The 22,518-nt window shown below is 41.2% G+C and overlaps 1 protein-coding gene and 1 long non-coding RNA gene across 2 annotated transcripts in view; one reads left to right on the top strand and one right to left on the bottom strand.

The window, feature by feature from the left end:
* PRKCE (protein kinase C epsilon) overlaps positions 1-22,518 on the top strand; it is a 449,749-nt gene that overhangs the window by 232,198 nt on the left and 195,033 nt on the right. The gene's annotated exons all lie outside the window — the stretch shown is intronic.
* LOC112477905 overlaps positions 18,175-22,518 on the bottom strand; it is a 5,106-nt gene continuing 762 nt past the window's right edge. Inside the window, exon 2 of the long non-coding RNA XR_003045660.1 lies at positions 18,175-18,625. This is a non-coding gene — a long non-coding RNA (uncharacterized LOC112477905). The remainder of the gene's footprint in view (positions 18,626-22,518) is intronic.

The following is a 22,518-nucleotide window of genomic DNA, read 5'->3' as shown; positions in this document are numbered from 1 at the left end:
GAGTGGGGAGTTTGAAAGATGGGTTTCAGCTTTGCCTCTTCATGTCTAGTCCCTAATAGTGTTTTACTCTAACTTTTTGCAAAATCGTAACTCATTTATGTTTAGTTAAGCTCTTGATCATTGTACCAAACAGTATTATTAACAGTGCACATTTGAGATTAAGCCTCTACTATTCAGCTAATGTTTTGCAAGAACAGTGGAGGAAGATAGGACCAGAGTCAAGGTAAAGGTAGCTGTTGTCATTAAGGCCAATGAGTGCCAACGTGCATCCTTAGATGATGATCATAAAAGTCCATGTAGCATTAAAGACCAGAAAAAAGTTTAGACAATTAATGCAATGGGAGGAGAGAAAAATCACCATTTAAATCATTTTTAAGTTTCTGTAGTTCCTTTAAAACCAGATGATTTAAATTCAGCCCAAATCCCTAAAGCTTTCATGGTTGTGTATAGTAAACCAATCTGTCCACCAGCTGGAAACAAAAGGCACATATAGGAATTATTTTTCATGGGCCAGATTTATTACTGACTTGAGTCCTCTGTGGTGGGGCTGGTGAAAGCTGGGTCTGAGGCTTACAGGAGCCTGCTAGGGGGCGGAGGTTGGCAAGGGGGCAGTGGGGAGGGAGGGGCAAAGCGCATGTCTCAGACAGAGCCTGTCCCACGAGCTTGTGTTTTGCAGAAGCCCAGGAGACAGACTATGTTATACAGAACACTGCAGAGGTTGGAGGCCTCACAGCTCCGTTCAGAGGTTTTGTTCCTCTTTCACGTTAAACACCCCTGGTCTTCAAGGAGCTCCCTTTCTAAGTAGACATATGAGAGGGGCAGAACTGAAAAAGTGAGCAAGGCAAAATCTGTGGTGGAAATAAACACACAGAGACACGCACACAAGAGAGAATAACCCCAAAATACTAAGTGTGTTGTGTTTGGATGGTGGAATTTTGAATGAATTTTCTTCCACACCTGTTTAATTTCCCAGATTTTCTTTAATTATCTTATGTAGTGTTTATGATGAAAATAATAGAAAAAGGTAGCTATTCAAGAGATGTCAGAGGCAGATGAAAATGAATGCTGGGGGCAGAGGGCTGATATAGACAGTGCTTAAGAAGGGGTCACAGTGGGCCAAAGCGTGGAGAAGGCTTCTGTGGATTAGAAGCCTTCTGGCTGGAATCAAAGTATTGGGGATGGCTGAAGGGTGAGGAGGGAGGGAAGCCTTCGTAAGCTACTTCAGGGTCCTAGATGCACTCACGCAGGAAGCTGGCAGGATATGGCAGTGGTCAGGGTGTCACAGCTGGGACTGACAGCCACCCAGAAAGAGTTTCAGAACAGTTAGGCCAGGAGCCAGTTCATTTTGGCTTGATAGGAAGGTTTATGTAAATCAAGGTTGTTATACGGAAACAGCTGGTTTCACTTTAGTTTATTTAAAAAACGAGAACATCAGGGATGGGGAGACAAGGAATGGGGAGGGGTGGAAAATAGAGGCTGACTTGGGCTCATGGGATGATATAGCACAGATAGCCCGTCAAGGGAATGAAAGTAGAGAGGCAGTTGTTAGCGTCAGTTTTGCTTAAAAGACCAGGTGTGGGCAGGCTGAGCTGGATCCTCCAGCACTGGCTTGGCCCCAGAGGTCTTCTTCCTTTCCAAAGCATGTGATCCCCAAATTGCTTGGTGAGGGAGACCACAGGAAAGCCATTGAATGTCAGGTGTTGGCCTTCTACCCTCCAGTCTCACTTGATTTGCTGCCTTTCCACTGAAGTATGTGTTTATGCCTCATTTGGGCCTGAATTTGGGGACCCTCCTCCTCCAGGAAAGAGCCTGTGCCTCTTCTCCTTACTTCTGTTTCCCATGGTGAGCTGGCACTCATGGGGGCTCAGTGCTATTTGGTTCATGCTCTGGAGAACATGGAGAAAACCTAGGGTGGGCAAGGCTACCAGGAGGCAAAGGCCATGGAAAAGCTGAGGAAGGCAGCCCAAGAGAACACAGATCATTGTTGGGAATCATCTTTCTTTTTTTTAAACCTAGGCCGTCTGTGGCTATAGAGTAGGAGATGGAGAAAGGCAAAGTAAACAACCTAGGGACATTGACCGTGGCGTGCATGAGGTCCGTTCTGACAAATGAAGGCCAAAGGAACTAAATGTAAGGACCTCTCTCAAAGAGGTAAACAAACACGTGTGTGGCATCCTCACTGTTCAGGCAAGCGCTAGCACCCGTGTCCATTAAGTGTGGAAAGGAGGTGGATGAGCTAAACAAAGACACTGGCTGCAGTGGAAGGGACTGGGGATGCAAGAACTGGCTTCTCTCATCCTGGCCCTACTAGTTGTCTAGTGACCTTGGGCTGGCCATCAGATCTTTTGTTTCCACATGAGTGCATGATGTGCCCAACTAGCACAAATACTCTCCCGTCATCCTAATCCTCTGTAGCCCCAGGGCCAGTAGGGCAAGAACTAGTCGCCCCACTGACAGGTGAGGAACACAGCTATACTCTTCGATGTTCAGGCAGAGTCTAAACAACCTCAAAGTCAAGTTTCTCTTTGATAAGAGAAAAACTTTGTTTCTAAGTTTTCGTGGAAGAAAGTAAAGTGACATTAGCTTGAGGATAAAAATTTAGAAGGTGAATGAGTATACACACGAAGGCCTCAAAGCTTTAGGCTTTCTAACTGTCTATTCAATAATTAACCAATTATGGGACTGTGTTATGTTGCACCTGCTTTGGAAAACAGTCTGGCAGTTCCTCAGTTGATTAAATGTAGAATTACCACGTTATTTAGCAATTCCACCCCTAGGTATATTCCCAAGAGAAATGAAAATGTGGCCACACAGAAACTTGTACTTGAATGTTTGTAGCAGAATTATTCATACCAGTCAAAAAGCAGAGACAACCCAGATGTCCACCAACTACTGAATAGATAAAGAAAATGTGGACTATCCATGCAAAGAAATATTACTGAGCCGTAAAAAGGAACGAAGTCCTGATACATGCACAACATGGACGAACCTTGGAAATACTGTAGTAAGAAAATAAAGCCAGACACAAAAGACCATGCGTTGCATGACCTCATTCATATGAAATGTCCAGAGTAGAGAAATCTGTAGTGATAGAAAATAACTTAGTGGTTGGCTAGGGTGAGTGGTGGGGAATTGGAGGATTAAGGGAGTGATAGCTAAAGGATAAGAGGTTTCTTACTGAGATGGTAAAAGTCTTCTAAAATTGACTATGGTGATGTTTGCACATGTCTGTGAATGTACTAAAATCCATTGAACTGTACACTTTAAATGAATGTATTAATGGCATATGAATTACATCTCAATAATTTTTTTTTTAAATTAACCAAATAATTTTTCCCCTTACTTCTCCCTTGCCCCCTCTCGCCATGCACATGCCTATAATTCAGGCATTCCCAACACACAGCCAGGCCCTCAGCTCATTGCTGCTGACGTGAGCCCGTGAAATAACAGGGCTGCGAGCTCTGTAAGACACAAGTGGGAAACAAGGCTGTCTGAAAGTAGTTCCTGCCCTGAAAAGTTTACCTAAAACCATTGCCACAGAATAGAAATTAATTGATTGGGCAGAGGTCTTCAATGAACCGAGAGAAATTGAAGAATATGGGCCAACAAAACCTGTGGGAGAGAGTGTGTATTTCCCATGGCAAAGCCCCTAGTAAAACTGAAGTTTCTGTTAAAAGGAGATTTGCTGCCCAGGGGAAATGTATGTGGAGTTGAAGCTGCTCAAATTCCTACCAACTCTGAGAGAAATTGTGGTCAAGGATTATAGGAAATAAAAATGAATAAGGTACAGTTGCATAAAAGGAGTTAACAAGGCCCTCTTAAAGGAAAGATGGGGAAAATGATGTTGACCTAAATTGAGCACTTATTCTGTGCCTGGCACTGTTTTATAAGTGTCAGATGTAATAGCTTGTTTGTTCCTCACAACAAGTCAATGAGTTATTTGCTATTATTTTCTAGATTGAGGAACTCAGCCACAGGGCAGCTAGGTCACTTGCCCCAGGTGATACAGCTAGTAAACAGTGGAGCCAGGGTAAGCTGACAGGGAGGTTTTGGTGGCCAGAGCCAGTGGGCCTGTCTTCTCTGGTGTGAGCAGCTTCATCCAGTTACCCCTGATAACAATCAAACATTATCACTTTCCACATGTGCAGCTCTACACAGAAGTGGAGTTATAGAACGGCCCTGGGCCACAGCCTTCTGTGAGACCTGTGAGGGGAGACCCAGTGTCGTCTTCATTTAGATATCTCCTCCTGGTGTGATGCCTCCTGGCACCCAGAAAGGACTCAATACGTTTTTATTGCCTTGGACTAGATTAATTTGGATGTGTAATAAATGGAGGCAGTTAACTGATTTCTGAATTGTTTTTGATATTTGGCATTTTGATAGTTGGTGGAGATAGAATTATAGATAATATTTATTCACATGTGCCCATACAGAAGAAAAATGAACTAAGGTTCAGATGAGGTTACAGGTGAGTAGGTTCTCTGAAATCTCAAAAACAAACCTTTTCCGCATAGGGGTTTTCTTCCTCCTTGGGACTTTCTTTTCTTAAGTGTACCTTCTACTGCAATGTGGTTGCTAATGAGCCGATATTCTTCTGGGAGGTTAGGCTGAAAGATCTGGGATGGAGGTGGCATAAGTGTCTCTGTGTTGACATCAGTTTGAGGCTGTCACTGACCTGGGCAACTGCTGTAGCCTTGGATAATTAAAATCCACAGAACTGGTTTGGACTCAGACCAATGAAGACTGACGAGAAAAGAGCTGTCCTGCAGGAGGACCCTCTGGATTAGTGTGAATTGCTTTCCTGTGCTTGCCATTGTCCAGCTTTCAGGCGAGAGGTGAATAAACTGGGAAAAGAGAAAAAAGAAAGGATCCAGTCCCTCAACGACTTTGCCTGCAGCTTCGCCACGCACCCATTTACTATTTGGCATTGCTTCATGTACTGGTCTCTCTGCATCCAGTCTGGCACTTTCCTAGGGCTGATACCTTGCTCTGTTATACTATTGATATTACAGCTCCACAGAAAGGCAAAACTTTCTCCAGCCACCTGTTTTCTCATTTGTTCTTCACAACAACCCAGGGGGTGAACAGAGCAAGCACTGTTATCCCTCTTTTATAAACGGAGCCTGGGAGGAACTTTTTGCATGGTTCCAGAGCTGGTTAACAGTAGCGTCTGCTCTCCAGCCAGGTATCCTAGGTCCAAAATTACCACATGCTCCTTGATCCTATATTCTTGTTTCTATTCCTCACAGCATCTGCAGAAGCTTGAGTTTCATAAAAATCTGTCAAATAGTGGTTTCACAAATTTCTGTTAGCTTTCTAATTGTGTTTATTGTGATTCAGTGGAAAATAGCTGGACTAGAGGCCCCAAAATTATTTGTACTAGCTGAGCGGCTAGGAGACCTTTCTAAAGCCAAAGCCCTTTGGATCTCGAGGGGCGTAGAGTCTGGAGAGGAAGACGGAGGGATAAGCAGATAAGTGCAAGGCAGTGCTCCAGGCTCCCTGGAGGGAGTTGACTCCTCCCTGGAATTGTAACCTGTGCCTCCCTTTGAATTTTTCCTTTAACTTCTGGACAACCTGCCACCCACTCCCTTCTCACTGGCTGCCTTCATTAAACTCTTTCTCTTGGGCTGCTCGCACCCCACGTGGCTGGTCTCTGCCTGGCGGCTGGCTGCCCAGGGTGCCTCCAGCGCGGACCCATGCTTACCTCCAGGCAAGAATTGCTCTTCAGTAGAGGCACAGGAGCTAAGCTGATCCTCCGACTTGTGTTGCTAAGCAGCTGGCTTTGGGTTGCCTGGAGATTATCGAGGAGTTGAGACCACACGGTGAAAACGTGCGTATCTCATCTGGCGCTGGGATGTGCTTGAACGCCTAAGAACCAACAAACCCTTCCTCTTGCTGCTCTGACTTTACGGTAAATCCCTGTAACTTGAGGGTACAGCCTTCACATATTAGTCATTGGCAATAATAAGTGCACAAAGATTATGTCCTGATACCCCCAGGTTTACAGGGATTGGCAATTCTTTCTTCAGGATATAAGAGGGAAGAAAATAACATACACCTTCTGTAAAGCAGATAACGTAAAGAAACAGAAATTGAGCCTTTGTGCTTATAGTGGAGGGAAGGAAAATAGTGCTTTTGAATTTTCCTTGGAGTGACTGTTTATTTGTATGGGGGAAAATAATTAGAGGACCAGACTTTACAAAGTAGAGAGCATTTCAGAAAGTTCCTGTGAGAACTCTGGCACTAAAAGTCTTTTAGGAAATGTAGAAATTACAGGTCTCTGGACTCCTGGGTTGATTCTGTGACACATTTACCTCTTCTTCAGGTTTCGATAGCTTTTAGATCTGGAGATAGGCATGCTGGATAATTTGGAAGAATCTAAGCAGTCATTCTGCCGACAAGTGTGTTTGTTCCCAGAACAGTATCCAAGTGAGCCATCCATGAGCCCAGCTCCTTGAGACTCACAGAGTGGGGTCTGGGATAGAGATGCCAAGTGAGGTGGGTAGGATCTGTGACTCTGGTCTGTAAATTGTCATTTGGACACCAACGTTTGAGGTGGAGCAGAGCCTGGGGACATGCCAGTTTTCATCAATCAGTTAAGTGTATTTTTCACCTTTTCTTTGTTCTCAGCCCAGTTTCAGATGCTGCGATAGATACAGAAGTGTAAGACACATGATTTCTGCCCCAAGATTAGGTGAGCAGACACATGTGGAATGATGTATGGTGGTGTATAATTAAGCGCTGACTTTTGTAGCACAGCCTATCTCCAGATCTATAAGCCTCTCCTTGTGGGTAGGTAAGGGGCAGTGATGTTGATTCTTCATCCCCGGCCTGGCCGTTTAGTAGCTAAATAGTTCGTTTCTTGATCATTGTGACAAAGGAAAACAAATATACTTTTGTTTGGGGAGATTTGGTAAAACAAATACACCTACTGCTACTAGAAGAAAGAAATTCTGATGCCAAATTCGAGGCTTTCTATCCCAGACCAGTTGTTTTTTAATAGGAAGATGAAGGACTGAAAGCAGAGGAGACACTAAGAAACAGTGATTGTTGGGGTCAGCTGAATGGAAGCGTTCTTCACCGTTGTGGGTGTTCTGCGGAGGCAGGAAAACAGAGAGGCTGGGGTGCAGACTCCAGCCCAGACTGAATCCAGGCTCTGCCACTTCCTGGAGGTGGGACCTTGGCTGGTTATTTAACTCACCAGGGAAAATGGTACCCATCTCCCTGCCTCATCAGATTGTTGTAATGCTTAAAATGGTGAATGCGTATAAAGTGTTGGAAGAATACTTCACAAATAATGCGTGCTCAGTAAATGTTACTTAGAGATACTGTTGTTATATTTATTACTGGGCTCCAACAATGTTGAGGAAACTAGTGTTTCGATCTGTACCAAAGAAAGCGATTGATGGGAGAAGCGAGGCTGAATGCAGAACTTGGAACTTGGACTGAGGGCAGATACAGTGAGGACACAGGCCAGTTACCAAAGCCAGGCCTGGGCTGTACAGAAACTAGCAGAGCTCTGGATGCCTCAGGGCTCATTAGCCAGCTGGGATATAGACAGCTGAGTATAGAGGACAAGGGTCCAGGCTGAGGGCCCCTGGCAGCCAGGGCTGAGCAGTCAGAGTTCTCTGGTAGGCTCAGTGAAGGAAAACTGAGGATCCCTGAAGAATAGGGCAGATGATGCTGGGCAGAGTGTTTTAAAGGTATCCAACCCTGCTTCAAGGGTAAACTTGGTAAAGTCTTAAAGTAGAGAAATACCTGGAGCCTCATATTGGGCAACCAGAGCTTGAGGACTGTTCTTTAAGGTGTCCACTTTCTCATTTTTGAGCCATATGATTTATACTGAAGGGTGAAGGTTTTCTCCTTTCTTACAGGCCCTGGAAACTAGCAGATTGGCCTGATACTCATTTCACCTGACCTCTCTAAGCATCCTGCATTTTTATTATCACTTATTACCAAGAATTTGCTGTGTACCTAAGATACATCCAGCTCAGCAGTGAACCCAAGGGAGTATGCTGGGAAGCACACAGGCTGGTCAGGTATCACTTCGACTGAGGTTACTCTTCTCAAGAGCTAAATCTATGACGTTGATGAGAGAATGCTTCTGTCAGTCATTGTGGGCCGGGAAAACCTCAGCAGACTTCCAGCAACAGGTGGGACTGGGGCAAGGACTTCAAGGTTTTCCAGAAGCAGACATAATGATGGGGTAGACATTTCTGGCCCTGATACAGGGGTACCTCGAGGGTGGGGTTCAGTGGGGGAATAGAGACTTATTTAAGTGGGTGGAATCAGATTGGGAGAGTTTAGCAGGGTGGAATATTAGAAGCCTTAGTGCCGTCCACCTTCTGTGGGGAATTTCTAGAAAAGCATTTTGCCAAATTCTCCTACATGCCAGGAAACTGGGGACTTGAATCTCACAGACTTGTGTAGCATAAATAACTCAGAAATGTTGAGAAATGACAAGTTTGGCAGGCATGAATTTTCTGTCTGCTACTCAGCAGCTGATTGAGTTTGCTGGGGCTTGCAATGATATGCATGGAAACTTGGCTGGCTGATTTTGAATTCTCCTTTCCCCAGGGCCTTGGCCAAGGGTGTGTGGGGCAGAGGGGTTATCCACTCCTTGTTTCAGGCCAACTGTCATACATAACCACTTTCTTCAAAGAAAAGCCTGACACAAATGAGTTCCTATTACACAGCAAGTCAGGAAGGAGCTAGGAGTTATGTGAGTACCCACATCCTAAGGATGCTTTGTGTGCTATGATGTTGTGGTGGTGGGAGGTGGAGGTAGTGGTAGTGGTGATGGTGATGATGATGGTGGTGGTGGTGGTTGCTGCGATGATGTTGGTGACAGCAACGGTGATGGCAGTGGCAATGATGGTGATGATGGTGTTAGTGGCAGTTATGATAATGATTATGGTTGGGTGGCGATGATGGTGATGATTATTGAAGTAGTCATGGTGGTGATGATAGCGGTGGTGATAGTGATGAAGAGGAGGAAACCTTGTGCTTACATAGTACTGGCAGATTACAAGCTCGTCTATACAGGTAATCTCATTTGAGGCTAAAGCAAAACTGTGAGATAGATTAGGTGTTATTATCTCCAGTTGAAAGACTGAGATACTTTGAAAAAGGATTTGTAAGCCAACGTATTTTTTGTTTGTGTGTTTTAATTACACCCCTATATCTCTTGTCAGTGAGGATCAAATGAGTGGCATGGACACTCATGGCTAGAAGCGTTCAGACAGAGAGGGGATCCTGTGGGTGCCAGAAAAGATTTCTGAAAATAGAATTTTTTTGAGTTCTTTATATATTCCAGATACAAGTCATTTATTAAATGTATGATTTATAAATATTTTCTCCCGATCTGTGGCTCACCTTGTCTTTTCTATCAAAGCACAAAACTTTTTAATTTAGATGAATCAATCAGTTTTTTTTTTCTTTTATGGATTATGTTTCGGTGTCCTAAGAACCCTTTGCCCACCCCAAGATATTGAAGATTTTCTCCTATTATTTCTCCTACAAGTTCTATAATTTAGTTCTGAGATTTAGGTTTATAATTCATTTTGAGTTAATTTGTATATATAATGTGAGGTGAGGGTCCAAGTCCATCACTGTGTATGCGGATATTCAATTGCTGTAGCAATAGTTGTTGAAAATACTACCCTATCCCCTTTGAAGGGTCTAGGCCCCTTCGTTGAGCACTGAGTAAACAAAAATATATATTTCTGGTCTCTGAAGTCTGTTCCACTGGTCTTACATGCCTATCCCTGCATCAGTACCACAATGTCTTAATTTCTGTGGCTTGTACTAAGTTTTGAAATTTGATTGTATGAGGCTTCCAAATTTGTCCTTTTTTTCAAAATTGTTTGAGCTCTTCTAGGTTCTTTGTTTTTCACATACATTTTAGAATCAGCTTATCAATTTCTACAAAAATGCCTCTGGGGATTTTGGTAAGGATCGATTTCAATTTGAAGATCAATTATTAAAAAGTGTTATCTTGTTAATATCGAATCTTTCAGTCCATGAACATGAAATTTCTCTTTGTTCATCTACATCTCCTTTAATTTTTCTCTGTAATGTTTTATAGTTTTCAGTGTACATGTCTTGTGTATTATTTAACTGTTCTAAGTATTTTATTCTTTTTGTTCTAAGTATTTTATTCTTTTTATTCTTTTTGAAATAAAGTCATGAATTGACTTTATTTCACTTTTAGATTTTTCTTTGCTAGTAAGTAGAAATACTATTTCTATATATTTATAAATATATAGTATTTTAATAATTATCCATTATAGTATTTTTATTTCTATATAATCTATTTCATTTTTTTTTATAAATTGACCTTGTAGCCTGCAACTTTGTTAAAGTAGCTTATTCTAATGTTTCTGAGACTTATCCATATAGGATTGTCATCTGTGAATAAAGGCGGTATTATTTTTGCAATCTAGAGGCCATTGTTTCTTTTCTTTCTTTTTTTCTCCTTCCTTTCTTGCATTGACTGAAATCTCTAATATAATGTTGAAGACAAGTGGCAAAAGCTGGCCCTCACATTAGGAGGAAAGCATTCAGTCTTCTACCATTAAGAATGACGATAGATATGTGTGTTTCATAGATTCTCTGGATCAGATTAAAGATTTTCCCTTCTGTCCTTAGTCTTTAAAATGATTTTTTTTTTTTTAAATCATGAATGGATGTTGGGTTTGTCAAATGCTTTATTGACTCTACTGAGATGATTCTATTGTTTTTGTCATTATTGTGTATTATATATATTGTTTTTTAGATATTAAGCCAGCCTTGTATTACTGAGATAAAACCCACTTGGTCATGGTGTATAGTTCTTTTTATATACAGCTGGATTTGGCTTGTTAATAATTTTAAAGTTAATTTATTTAAAATAAAAAAATAAAAACAGTTCACCCATTTCTCCTACCTTCCATACCCTTTGTCTTGCAACCATCAATCTTTCTGTATCCTATGAAATATTTTTTACTTTAAAAATTTTTTTAGATTCCACATATAAGAGAGATAACATAGTATGTCTTTCTCTATCTGACTTATTTCACTTAGCATAATGTCCTTGAGATCCATCCATGTCATTGCAAATGTCAAGATTTCATTCTTTTTTATAGCTGAATAAATATTCCATTGTTTGTGTTTATACACGTATTTACACACACACACATACATACATACCACAATATCTTTTTCCGTTCACCTATCAATGAACACTTATGTTGTTTTTATATCTTGGCTATTGTAACTAATGCTTCAGTGAACATGGCGGGGGCAGATGGTGCATACATCTTTTTGAGCTAGCTAGCTTTTTCAGGTAAATACCCAGAAGTGGAATTGCTGGGTCATATGGTAATTCTTTTTTAATTTTTTGAAGAACCTCCATACTGTTTTCATAGTATCTGCACTAATTTACTTTTCCGTAATGGTGCGCAAGAGTTCTCTTTTCTCCAACACTTGTTATTCTAGCCTTTTTGATAATAGTCATTCTAACAGGCATGCTATGTCTCATTATGGTTTTGATATGCATTTCCCTAATGGTTAACAACGTAGAGTATCTTCTCATATACCTGTTGGCCATCTGTTTATCTTCTTTGGAGAAATGTCTAGTCAGATCTTCTGTCCATTTTTTAATCGGATTGTTTGTGGGGGGGTTGTTTGTTTGCTATTGAGTTGTATAAGTTTTTTTAAATATATTTTGGACTTTAGCCCTTATCGGGTACTTGACTTGCAAACATTTTTTCCCATTCAGTTGGTTGCCTTTTCATTTCATTGATGGTTTCCTTTACTGTGCAGTAGCTTTTTGGTTTGATGTAGCTCCACTTATTTATTGTTGCTTTTGGTGTTAGATTCAAAAAATTATTGCCACAATGTATGTTAAGCTTACTGCCTATGTTCTCTCCTAGGAATTTTATGGGTTTAGGTCTTACATTCAAGTTTTTAATACATTTTGAAGTTGGTTTTTGTGTATGGTATAAGATAGTGCTCAGGTTTCATTTTTTGCATGTAGCTGTCCAATTTTCCCAACACTATTTATTGAAGAGACTTTTCCCGTACTTCTACTGTAAGTGGAAGGAAGGAAATAAAGATTAGAGCCGAAATACATGAAATAGAGACTAAAAGAAAAGTAGAAAAGATCAATGTAACTAAGAGCTGACTCTTTGAAAAGACGAATATAATTGACATACCTTTAGCTAGACTCACCAAAAAAAAAGACTCACATAAAATCAGAAATGAAAGAGGGATATTACAGCTGATACCACATAAATACAAATGGTCATTAAAAACTACTATGAACAATTATACACCAATAAACCGGACAACCTAGAAGAAAAGGATAAATTCCTAGAAACATACAACCTACCAAGATTGAATCATGAAGAAATAGAAAATCTGAACAGATGAATTACTAGTAAAGAGGTTGAATCAGCAGTCAAAAACTTCCTAACAGAGTCCAGGACCAAACAGCTTCACCAATGAATTTTACCAAACATTCAAAGAAGAATTAATACCAATCCTTCTCAAACTTTTCTAGAAAATATAAGAGGAAGGAACTCTTCTAAACACATTTTATGAGACCAGCATTACCCTGATACCAAAAACAAACAAGGATGCTGCAAGAAAAGAAAATTGGAGGCCAATATCTCTGATGAACATAGATGCAAAAATCTTCAACAAAATATTAACAAACTGAATTTAACAATACATTAAAAGGATCATACATAATCGAGTGGGATTTATTCCAGGGTTGCTAAGCTGGTTCAATATTGAGAAATCGGTCAATGTGACATATCACATTAACACAATGAAGAATAAAAATCTTATGGTCATTTCAAGAGATGCAGAGAAAGCATTTGACAAAATTCAATATTCATTTATGGTACAAACTCTTAAAGCAAGTATAAAGATAATATACCTCAACATAGTAAAGGCCGTATACAACAAACCTACAGCTAACATACTCAGTGGTGAAAAGCTAAAAGCTTTTCCTCTAAAATCAGAAACAAGACAGGATGCCTATTTTTGCCACTTTTATTCAACATAGTATCGGAAGTCCTGGCCCAAGCAATTAGGCAAGAAAAAATAAATAAAAGGCATCCAAATTGGAAAGGAAGAAGTAAAATGTCACTATTGCAGATGACATGATATTATATAAGAGAACTCTAAAGACTCCATCAAAAAACTGTTAGAACTAATAAACAGATTTCATAAAGTTGCAGGATACGAAACCGATAAAAAAAAACACTATACACTAATAACATAGTATCAGAAAGAGAAAATAAGAAATGGAAATAGAATTTGAGCTTATAAGTTTGGGTTGAAAAGTAGGATACAGGATAGTCAAAGGTGTTAGAATGTGTATGTGTGCAAGTGTGAGTGTGTGTGTGGAGCGTGATGCTGTTAGATAAAAGGGATATTTAAAAGTAAAGATATAATTTGTGAACTAACACATTTAGTTGGATTTCCCTGGGTTCGGAATCTAGATAGGGAAGGAAATTAATATTCGTTGACTCCCTCTCAACATGCCGAGCCCTGTGCTTTTTATATACACTTAAAAAAAAAAAATGTGTTCCTTTATATACATCATCTGATTTAATCTTCACAATCTACTTGTGAAACAAGTATTATTACAGAATTGAAAACAGATGCATGAACAAAATAAATACCTCCCTCAGTCACCTAGTAAAGCCACATGGATACAGGACTGTATGACCCAAAGGCCATAACTTTCTACAGCACCCCAGTGCCTAACCAGGACCCAGGCATGCTAAGTGCTGGTCAGTAACTGCTGGTAGGTACACAGCCTGGCATATGTTACACAGTTCAGCTCAGTCTGAGGGGCATTAAAGAGGGAATTTCATCTCTAGAACTGCAAATCAGATCACATTTATCTCACAGAGGCTGGCACTCTCTCCAGCAGAGGAGTTGAATATTTGTCTTCCTATCAAATTGCTAAAACCATAATTGCTAACTACTGATGGATGCTCAGGAAAAATACAGCTTTATTTTTCTTTAGCTCTGGAAAGACTTTTTCCATAGTGACTTCAGGTAGTCTTTGAAACATCCAAGGCTTCATTCAGATGTGTGCCTTCTGTGGTAAATGTTGCCTTGTTGCATAACCTGGAAGAGGAAGAAGAGGATGGATGGGCTGAAGGGTCCCAGTGCACGTGGACTTGCCTTCGATGAGCCCAGGACCTGGGGAAGGGTATCTTTCTTTGGGGCTCTAAGATAGTAACCCAGCACTAAACTCCTTGACTTATAGGGTTCCTGCTCAACTCCCTCCAAGCTTCTCTAGGCTCTGTTTCTAGAGGTAATTGTTTTATGCTGTGACCACTGAGAGGAGGTGGCTTAGCCTCAGCGCCATCCATAGATTTTACCTGGGGAGTGTAATCATTGATTATGATTCAGACTCAAAACAACAATGCTTTATATTTGAATATAACATGATACTTTTCTGGACACATTCATCATTCCATTTTAGTCCTTCTGCAACCCTATGTATAGAAGTGATGATAGATATTTTTAACACAAGGATGCTGATCCTGAGAGACGTGAAGTGTCCTCCCTAGAACAACAGGAGCTAATGACAGATGGGGCTAGCGTGAGGTTTCCTCATTCCCACTTCATGCTTTTTCCTGCCTCCCCATCGACAGTGCTGGTGAGCACTTTTTTTCCTAGAAAGGCTTGCAACTTGTGCATATGGTATATGCAAAAACAGCATTAGACAATTCTGCAGCTCACAGAGCCCCTGGAGCATTTTGTGCTGAGGCCAGCCACCTTTGTGCCTCTCTCAGTGGCATTCCGGGGGCCTCTCTCTGGGCGCCTAGCCCCACCTGTCTGGTGCCTCTCGTCTTCACGTGCTTATTGTAGGTGGAACAGCCCTTTCCTAATGCGTTGCAGTTCAATTTGGAATTATGCGTTCTTCTTGCTTTCCCCTTTTAGAAGGGATGAATTTAGCTCTGGCATGCCAAATACAAACCCTCACTTCATCTCGAGAGCTCTCTTTTCATCCACCCCTCCTCAGGCAGGCTATTTACAGACTTGTCATCCCATCATGTGGGTCAATCTACCAGTGAAATGAAAGGAAGGAGAGGCCCCAAGCCAACAAATTTGGGCAGATGAGCATTATATAACACATGCTAAAAATATGCAGCTAATTGAAATGGAAAAGCGAAAAGTGAATTGTGCTTAAACCTTAGTCTGAGATATAAGAGTGATAAGGAAGTAATTTCTCCCAGCGGAAGATGCCCATATATAAATAATTTTACTCTTGTGCGTACTCTCCATTTTGTGACTTTTAAACCATGCTCAGTTCCCAGTCATCCTCCCATGGGACTGAACTTGGGCAGCAGGAACTGAGGCTTAGGGATCATCAAAGAAAAGATGCAGAGCTGCTGCCCCTTAGGGTAGAAGGAGGCAGTGTCTAGGGGTGTGGCCAGATGTGAAGATGGTAAAGGAAGCTCCCACTTCTGACTCCCTCCAAATACAAACACTTAGAAGACTCAAATTATCAAAGGGTTCTTTTTGCCCTGGAAATTATTTAACTTAGGGATTTTTCTAAAAACTAAAGGGAATACTGTCCTCTTCTGGCTCCATCCCCGTCTGCCATCCTTAATCCCAAGACCTCACTCCATCAATTATGCTGTCTCGTTTTGCATCTTTCTTCACGTTTTCTCCTGACTTCTTCCTCTGCTTACGGCATGCTCAGTCTTCTCTTATCATGTCGTATTGTATGTGACTAGTATTGTAGGTCTGCGTTTCCTATATAGCACACGAGGACCCTGAGGGCAGGGCCTTGGTCTAATGCAATGCCCAGCATAATGCCTGGTCCAAGGTGAGCACCAAATACTTGCTTATTGAATAAACAAGTCATTCAGTGAATCCATGAATGGACAAACTGAAAATGGTATGTTACGGTTTCTGACAAATATAGTATGAGAACCCTGCTCTTACTGTTCAGGTCTGACGCTGATCTTTTTTGGCAGTCAGATGATACTTTCATCCATCTCATCAGTCACCTGATTACTGTTTGTGTGACACCCCACCATGAGGACATGAGGACTCTAAAGATAGCTGAACAAGATGTCATGGAGTTCATTAGAAATAGAAGAAGGTTAGTTTCAGTGTTTGGAATGCACATGGGTTGATAAGAGATTTGGAGATGACCTAGTACGACAGATGAGTTTTAAAATGAGGAAATGAAGGCTTAACAGTGTTCAAAAATTTTAACCAACTTGACATGGTTAGCTAGTGGCAGAGCCAGGACAGTGCTTGCTGGCTCATGTTAGATTCTCAATGAATCTTACAAATATAGAGCATGTCTTCAAAAGCCAAATTCAGAGCTCTTCCCAGACACCACCCTGCCCCTTGCTAGGGAGAAAGGGACCATCCATTGATCCATGACTCGGGACAGCCCTCCCACACGCCGGTGGCTTCAGGGAAGGCTCTCGCTGCCCACCTCCCAATTTGCATAGCTGTATTTGGTCTGTGGAGAACACGGCAGTTGCAGTTACTCCATAATGAACTCTGCTGCCTCGTAGTTGAGAATATATTGCCATCATTCACATGATTTATTCCACCTAGAATCCACTTAATGCATCTGTTGTTTGTTTGTCCTTGTCCGACGCAAAAATTTGTGGCTGCCTAGAGCTGAATTGCATTGACAACTCCACAGAAGGCAGCTCCACAACCTGCCATTGCTGGGGTGTTCTGGACAGCTCTGCTTTGCTCTTCCTGTGGCTTGAGGTTCCTTAGAGTCGTTGACAGTCCAGGATCCTCCCAGCAAATTCCCCCCATGTGCTGCTTTTTTTTTTTCAGTCTGTGTTACAATAGAGAGAACCTGAACTGATCTAAAATAGGGAGGAAGCAGAGCATCCAGTTCCTCACTTTTCAGATAAGAGAATCAAAGCTCCAAGAGGGGAGGTCCGTGGCCCACCATCTCACAGGCAGAGGGTGGCAGAATTGAACTGCATCTCAGTCTCTGGACTCCCCATCCAATACGTACACTGACAACCTCTGAGGATTACAGCAGGGCTGAGAACTCCACAACACCTGCCTCCTCCAGCATTGGGAGACTCACGTGGGTGTTGGTTAACTGTTACGAGACCTGGGCAAGAGGCTCGTAACAGTTAAGTGTGACATTGAGTACATATTTGTGCTTAGAAATTTGTAATGCTTTTCATAACCAATCCCTGCCCACTGGGGTATCAAGTTATCCATGAGTTATGAAACTTAATCAAGACTTGAGTTATGAAATTAATAAAGCATCTGGCTCATGAAAAACAACTTGTGGCTGCAAAGGAGAATCCTGGTGACAGATCAGAAAGGCATGATGGGGAGTTCCCTGGGAGCTGGCTTCAGGAAGATTTGAGGAGATGAAGCATGGAGAAGCATCCAGATTCCACTTCTTGTCTTTTCTTTAGGGTCAGAAGTGGATACGGGTTTTAGGAGAAGACAACTACTATACTTTGCTGTGTGCTGCTGGCCACATAATTGTGTCCCTGATCCCCCATTTCCTCAACTGTATCTCATAATTTATTTCATCCTGGCACCAACCCTATGAAGTCACTAATATCCTCACTTTGAGATTGCAGAGCAGAGGCCAAGGATTTTATATAACTTGCCCAAGATCTGTCATGCTGCAAAGCCCAAGCTCTTTGTTTATTATAAAGTTGCCCCTAGATAGATATTCTAATATTTCTAAGTCCTTGCATTAGATGAAAACACATTTATTATTGTTGTCATATAATTCTAATATTATGGTATATTTTTATTAAACAAGTGTTTATGATATGCCTGGCCCTGTGCTAGGCTCTGATTTACACTAGAGAAGTATCAACAGAGTCCCTGCTTTCAGGGAGACCTACTGTTAAGGGAAACACTGATAAGACATTTAAATAACAAACAAGGCACCATGTGATTAGAGGCCAAGATGTATGACATAGATGGTAGATGCTCTAACAACACCTTCTGGTGCTATCAGCTCCTTGACCTAAATTTTCCACACTCCTAAATGACTCCCTGATGATGGATATACTCTCGCTGAAGCTGCCTTATTTCATTTCACCAATGTTCCATTATGGCTTAAGTCCCCACACTCTTGTGTCTTAAATATTTCATAATTGAATACTTCATTATATATAGTGCTGCATATGACTGACTTTGTTCTTTTAAGTCAACTTTTTTATTATTCAGGTGACATATACACACAGAATAATGCATAGTTCACAAGGAGGCAAAGTGAATAGACGATGTGATCAACATTCAGATGAAGAAATAGAACATCCCCTTCCTCCTGCCATCTTCATTTCTTAAAAGCAAAGAATAATTTTACTTGGCTTTGAACTTTCAGTGGATTTATATGGCACATACTCTTTTGTATCTGGTTACTTCCATTCAACACGGTGCGTATGAGATTTGCCCATGCTCTTGTGTGTAGATTGTTCATCTTCATCGTTGTAGAATGGTTCACTGTGAGACTACATCTCCATTCTCTCGATGGACATATGGTTGTGTCCAGTTAGGGATCGTATGAATAATGCCGCGATGAACATTCTAGTCAGCATCTTTTGGTGAACAAATGTACACATTTGTTCATTTGGTGTTGCATGCATACCTAGGAATAGGATTACTGAGTCAGAAGGTTGCAGCCGTTCGGCTTTAGTAGACACTGTCCGTGTTCGGAATGGCTGTACGGACTTACACCTCCCCCACCCCGCCAGCAGTGTGCCAGAGTTCCAGTTGCTTCACAGCCCCCCCAAAGCTTGGTCCTGTTCATCTCATTTTCACTTATAGCCGTTCTGGTGGATGTGTTTGTCAGTGTAATTTTTTTCTTATTGTGGTAAAATATACATAACATTAAAATTTACCACTTTGGCTGTTTTTAAGTGTACAGTTCAGTAGTATTAAGTACTTTCACATTATTGTGCAGTCGTCACCTCTGTCTATCTCTAGATTTTCCAAACTTTAGCTCTGTACCCATTAAACACAAACTCTTCATTTTCCCCTCCCTTTACCCCTGGCAACCACCATTCTTCTTTCTGTCTCTATGAATCTGACTACTCCAAATACCTCATATAAGTAGACTGGTACAGTATTTGTCCTTTTGTGACTGGCTTATTTCACTTAGCATAATGTATTCAAGGCTCATCTATGTTGTAGCATGTGTCAGAATTTCCTTCCTTTTTAAGGCTGAATAATATTTCATTTTATATATATACTACATTCTGTTTCTTTATACATCCTTTGATTTTATTCTGATTTTAATTTGCACTTGATAACTTTGCATTTCTCATAAGCACCTTGTATGTGATACAAGGTATTTGGCTATTTGGATGTCTTCTTTTAGAAGTGCCTGCTCAAGTCTTTTGCCCATTTTTCAGTTGGATTATCTGCCTTTTTTTTTTTTTTATCAATTTGTAGGACATCTTTATATATTCAGTTATGAGTCCTTGTTGAATTCATGAGTTGCAAGAACCTTCTAATCCGTGGCTTGCCTTTTCACTCCTTAAGAATATATTTTGATGAATAGACGTTCTTAATAAATGTAGTCAAATTTATCCATTTTTTTTGTTTATAGTTAGTACCTTTTGTGTTCCATTTAAAGAAAGTACCGTCCACCCGAAAATCATGAAGCTATTCACCTATCTTTTCCTCTAAAAGCTTTACTCTTTTACCTTTCACTTAATGTGACTGCCTTTTAAACTGGGAATAATTTTGAAATCCTAGATAAACTAGATTGCTTGCAGCACAGACCTAGGATTTGGACAGCACTTGAAACCATGTTAACTTGGGCCAGTGGTGACGGGGTCAGGTGACTGGTGGAAGTACAGTGGATGTAGGCACCTCTTACTCGGCCTTCATATTTGTTTTTCTGAAGAGTTGCATGTAAATTATATCTAATAAATTTGGCCATGTTATAAATGCAGAGTCTGTGAATTTTCAGACATTTCCACTAAAGTTGGGGAGATGTTCTCTTAACCTGTCTCCACTTTACTGACTTTCTAAATTAGCTCTGCCTCCTAGTCCTTCTGACTGATACCCGAGGGTATGCTTGAAAGCGCTCAGTTATAGTGTAGCAGCCTGTTCTCCAGAACACCGTGCTGTCCCTAGCGTTTTAGTTGTGTATTTATCAAAAGTCACTTGTGTTTGTTGTTCTTATTTGTGATTACATAATTTGATTCAGTCTCATTTAAACTAATGAAGTATGAGCATGAAAAAAAAGTTCCTATGAAAACAAAGTTGAATGTGTTGGAAAGAGTCAATGAAGATGAGTTGCTAATAAAATTACTGTCAAATTATGTGTGTGAGAGAAAACAGTAAAATCCTGCAGGGTGGTAGGGATATATAATAAGCTCTAAAAAGACTTTAAATTTGGATTGTTTCATAAATATCTTTAAGTTTTTGTTCCACTATAGAGAAATCTAAATTAGAAATCATAGATAATCTATTATCTATGAAAGAGAGTGCATAAAGAAAAGTCCTTAGTCTTATATTATTGGCCAAGAGGTGTGTGTGTGTGTGTGTGTGTGTGTGTGTGTGTGTGTGTGTTTTCAGATAAATATATATATATTTTTTTTTTCAGATAAATGTTTTAAGTTTGAATGTATGCTGTCAGTTAAAATATTTAAAGTATGTATGTCTTATTTTTGCATGATCTTCTGCTTTAATTGACTTTTTATTAAGCAAGCACTGTTTATTCATCACAGGTAAGAGGGCAGAGGGTAATGAACACCCTCCAACCCCCAGCTGACCTCAGCTCTTTGAAGTACTATTTTGTCTTAAAACATAATAATATTAATACTTCAAAATTCACATTCTACTCCATGTTTTAAAAAATAAAAATGTATTTTTATTTTCTAAAATCATTTTTTAAAGAATCTCAGCTTACTGAATTCTTCTGTGATAGTTTGGTGATTTAAATCACCTTCTTCTAATTTATCTGCTTTTGGGATCCATCCTCATCTTTAAGGCATGCCAACCTGTGCCCTGGAGCTGGAGCCCAGGCTTGCGTGTGCCTTGCTGTGCCTGGTGATGCTGTGTGTTTGGGCTGCTGGTCTGTCCCCTGGGTGTGGACGTGTGTGTATGTAGTGGTTGGTGAAGGTATAGCCTGTGGGTGTGGGAGACCATCTGTTCCAGAAGCTCAGCACTGCTCTATTTGGGAGCCAGCCTGCTGCCCTGCATCTCAAGCTGGACTCTACCAGAGCTGGCAGGCACTGAGGGCAAGCATGCCTTTCATGCCAAGGACACTGTGGTGACACACTGAAGAACAGGCTATTACCCCCACCCCCAGCCTACTGTCCTTCAAGGTCCTTCTTTGGGAGTATTCATTTGCTCCTCTTGTGGCACGTTAGGAAGTTGTTTTTGTTTGTTTGTTTGTAAATTGCATTTATTAATTCAATTCTCCTCCATCCTTTGAGCTCCCCTCCCCTGGCGTGATAACAGTAACCTGTGCTCCAGGCCACGGTGCTGGGAAAGTGCTTAGAAAGTGAGGGGAAAACCTTTTAGGCTGGCATGCACATAGTTTTGAAACACCCAAGGCCGATCAGCCTGAGTCACTGCCTTGGTGGCAGTGGGCCAAGCAATCAGTCATCCAGTAGCACCTCTCTGCTCACGGTCATCGTCCTCCAACGCCTTTTCTCACTTTACTCAGAGGAAGCGGATGGGAAGCCTGGATCCGAGGCATTGACTCGAGCGCCCCCGTGTGGCCCTAGTGGACGTGTTTAGAAAATGCAGCCAGGTTTTCCTTGAAGTTGGGCAGGAGAATGCAGTGGGCAGCCTGGGCAGCCTGCAGCCCCTGCGCACACCTTTAAGAGCAGACGTTTTCCATAATCTTTGATTGTTTGTTGCTATTATTTCTTTTTAAATTTTTTATTTTTACTTCTATTTCTTAACCGTTAAGCATCTTAAGGCCTTGTTCAACTTCAGGTGGTTTGGTTTTAGGAAAATTCCTCTTAGGTACACATCATCATTCCAATGACAGCTACCATTATTGAGTGCCTGCTCTGTGTCTTATACTTTATAACAATTACATTCTAAAGGCAGATATTATCTCTTATTTTAGAGATGAGGAAACTAACTCTGGGAGGCAGATACTCACATCCCTTATTTCAGAGAGGAGGAACAGAGGCTCAGCATCTGGCTGTGGGAGCTGGAGGCAGAACACAGGCCTCGATGCACCCAGGTCCTCTCACCCCACCCCACCCCGCTGGCTTCTCTACAGTGAGAGCAAGCTCTACTTTCCTCTCCATTAACATTGCTCAGAGGGCCCTAACCAACAAATCTCAGCGGTTCCTCCCCCCTCCACCTCTTCTCTCTCTCCTCTCCCCACCCCCATTGTTCTTGCAATCTGGGGAGCCAGTGTAGCCCCAGAATCAAAAAACTGTAACCTCCCATGCTAAACTTTTGCTCAGGAGAAACAGGAGCTCTCCCACCTCGGGGCCGGCTGACGGGGGTGGCTTTTAGCCCTGGGAGAGGCTGTGCAAATAGAGAAGCCGGTGTAGACCGCTT

The sequence above is a fragment of the Pteropus alecto genome, unplaced genomic scaffold (genome assembly GCF_000325575.1).
Source record: "Pteropus alecto unplaced genomic scaffold, ASM32557v1 scaffold131, whole genome shotgun sequence".
NCBI lineage: Eukaryota > Metazoa > Chordata > Mammalia > Chiroptera > Pteropodidae > Pteropus > Pteropus alecto.
Note: the sequence above shows the minus strand (reverse complement) of the source record. Positions and strands in the feature narration are given on the sequence as shown.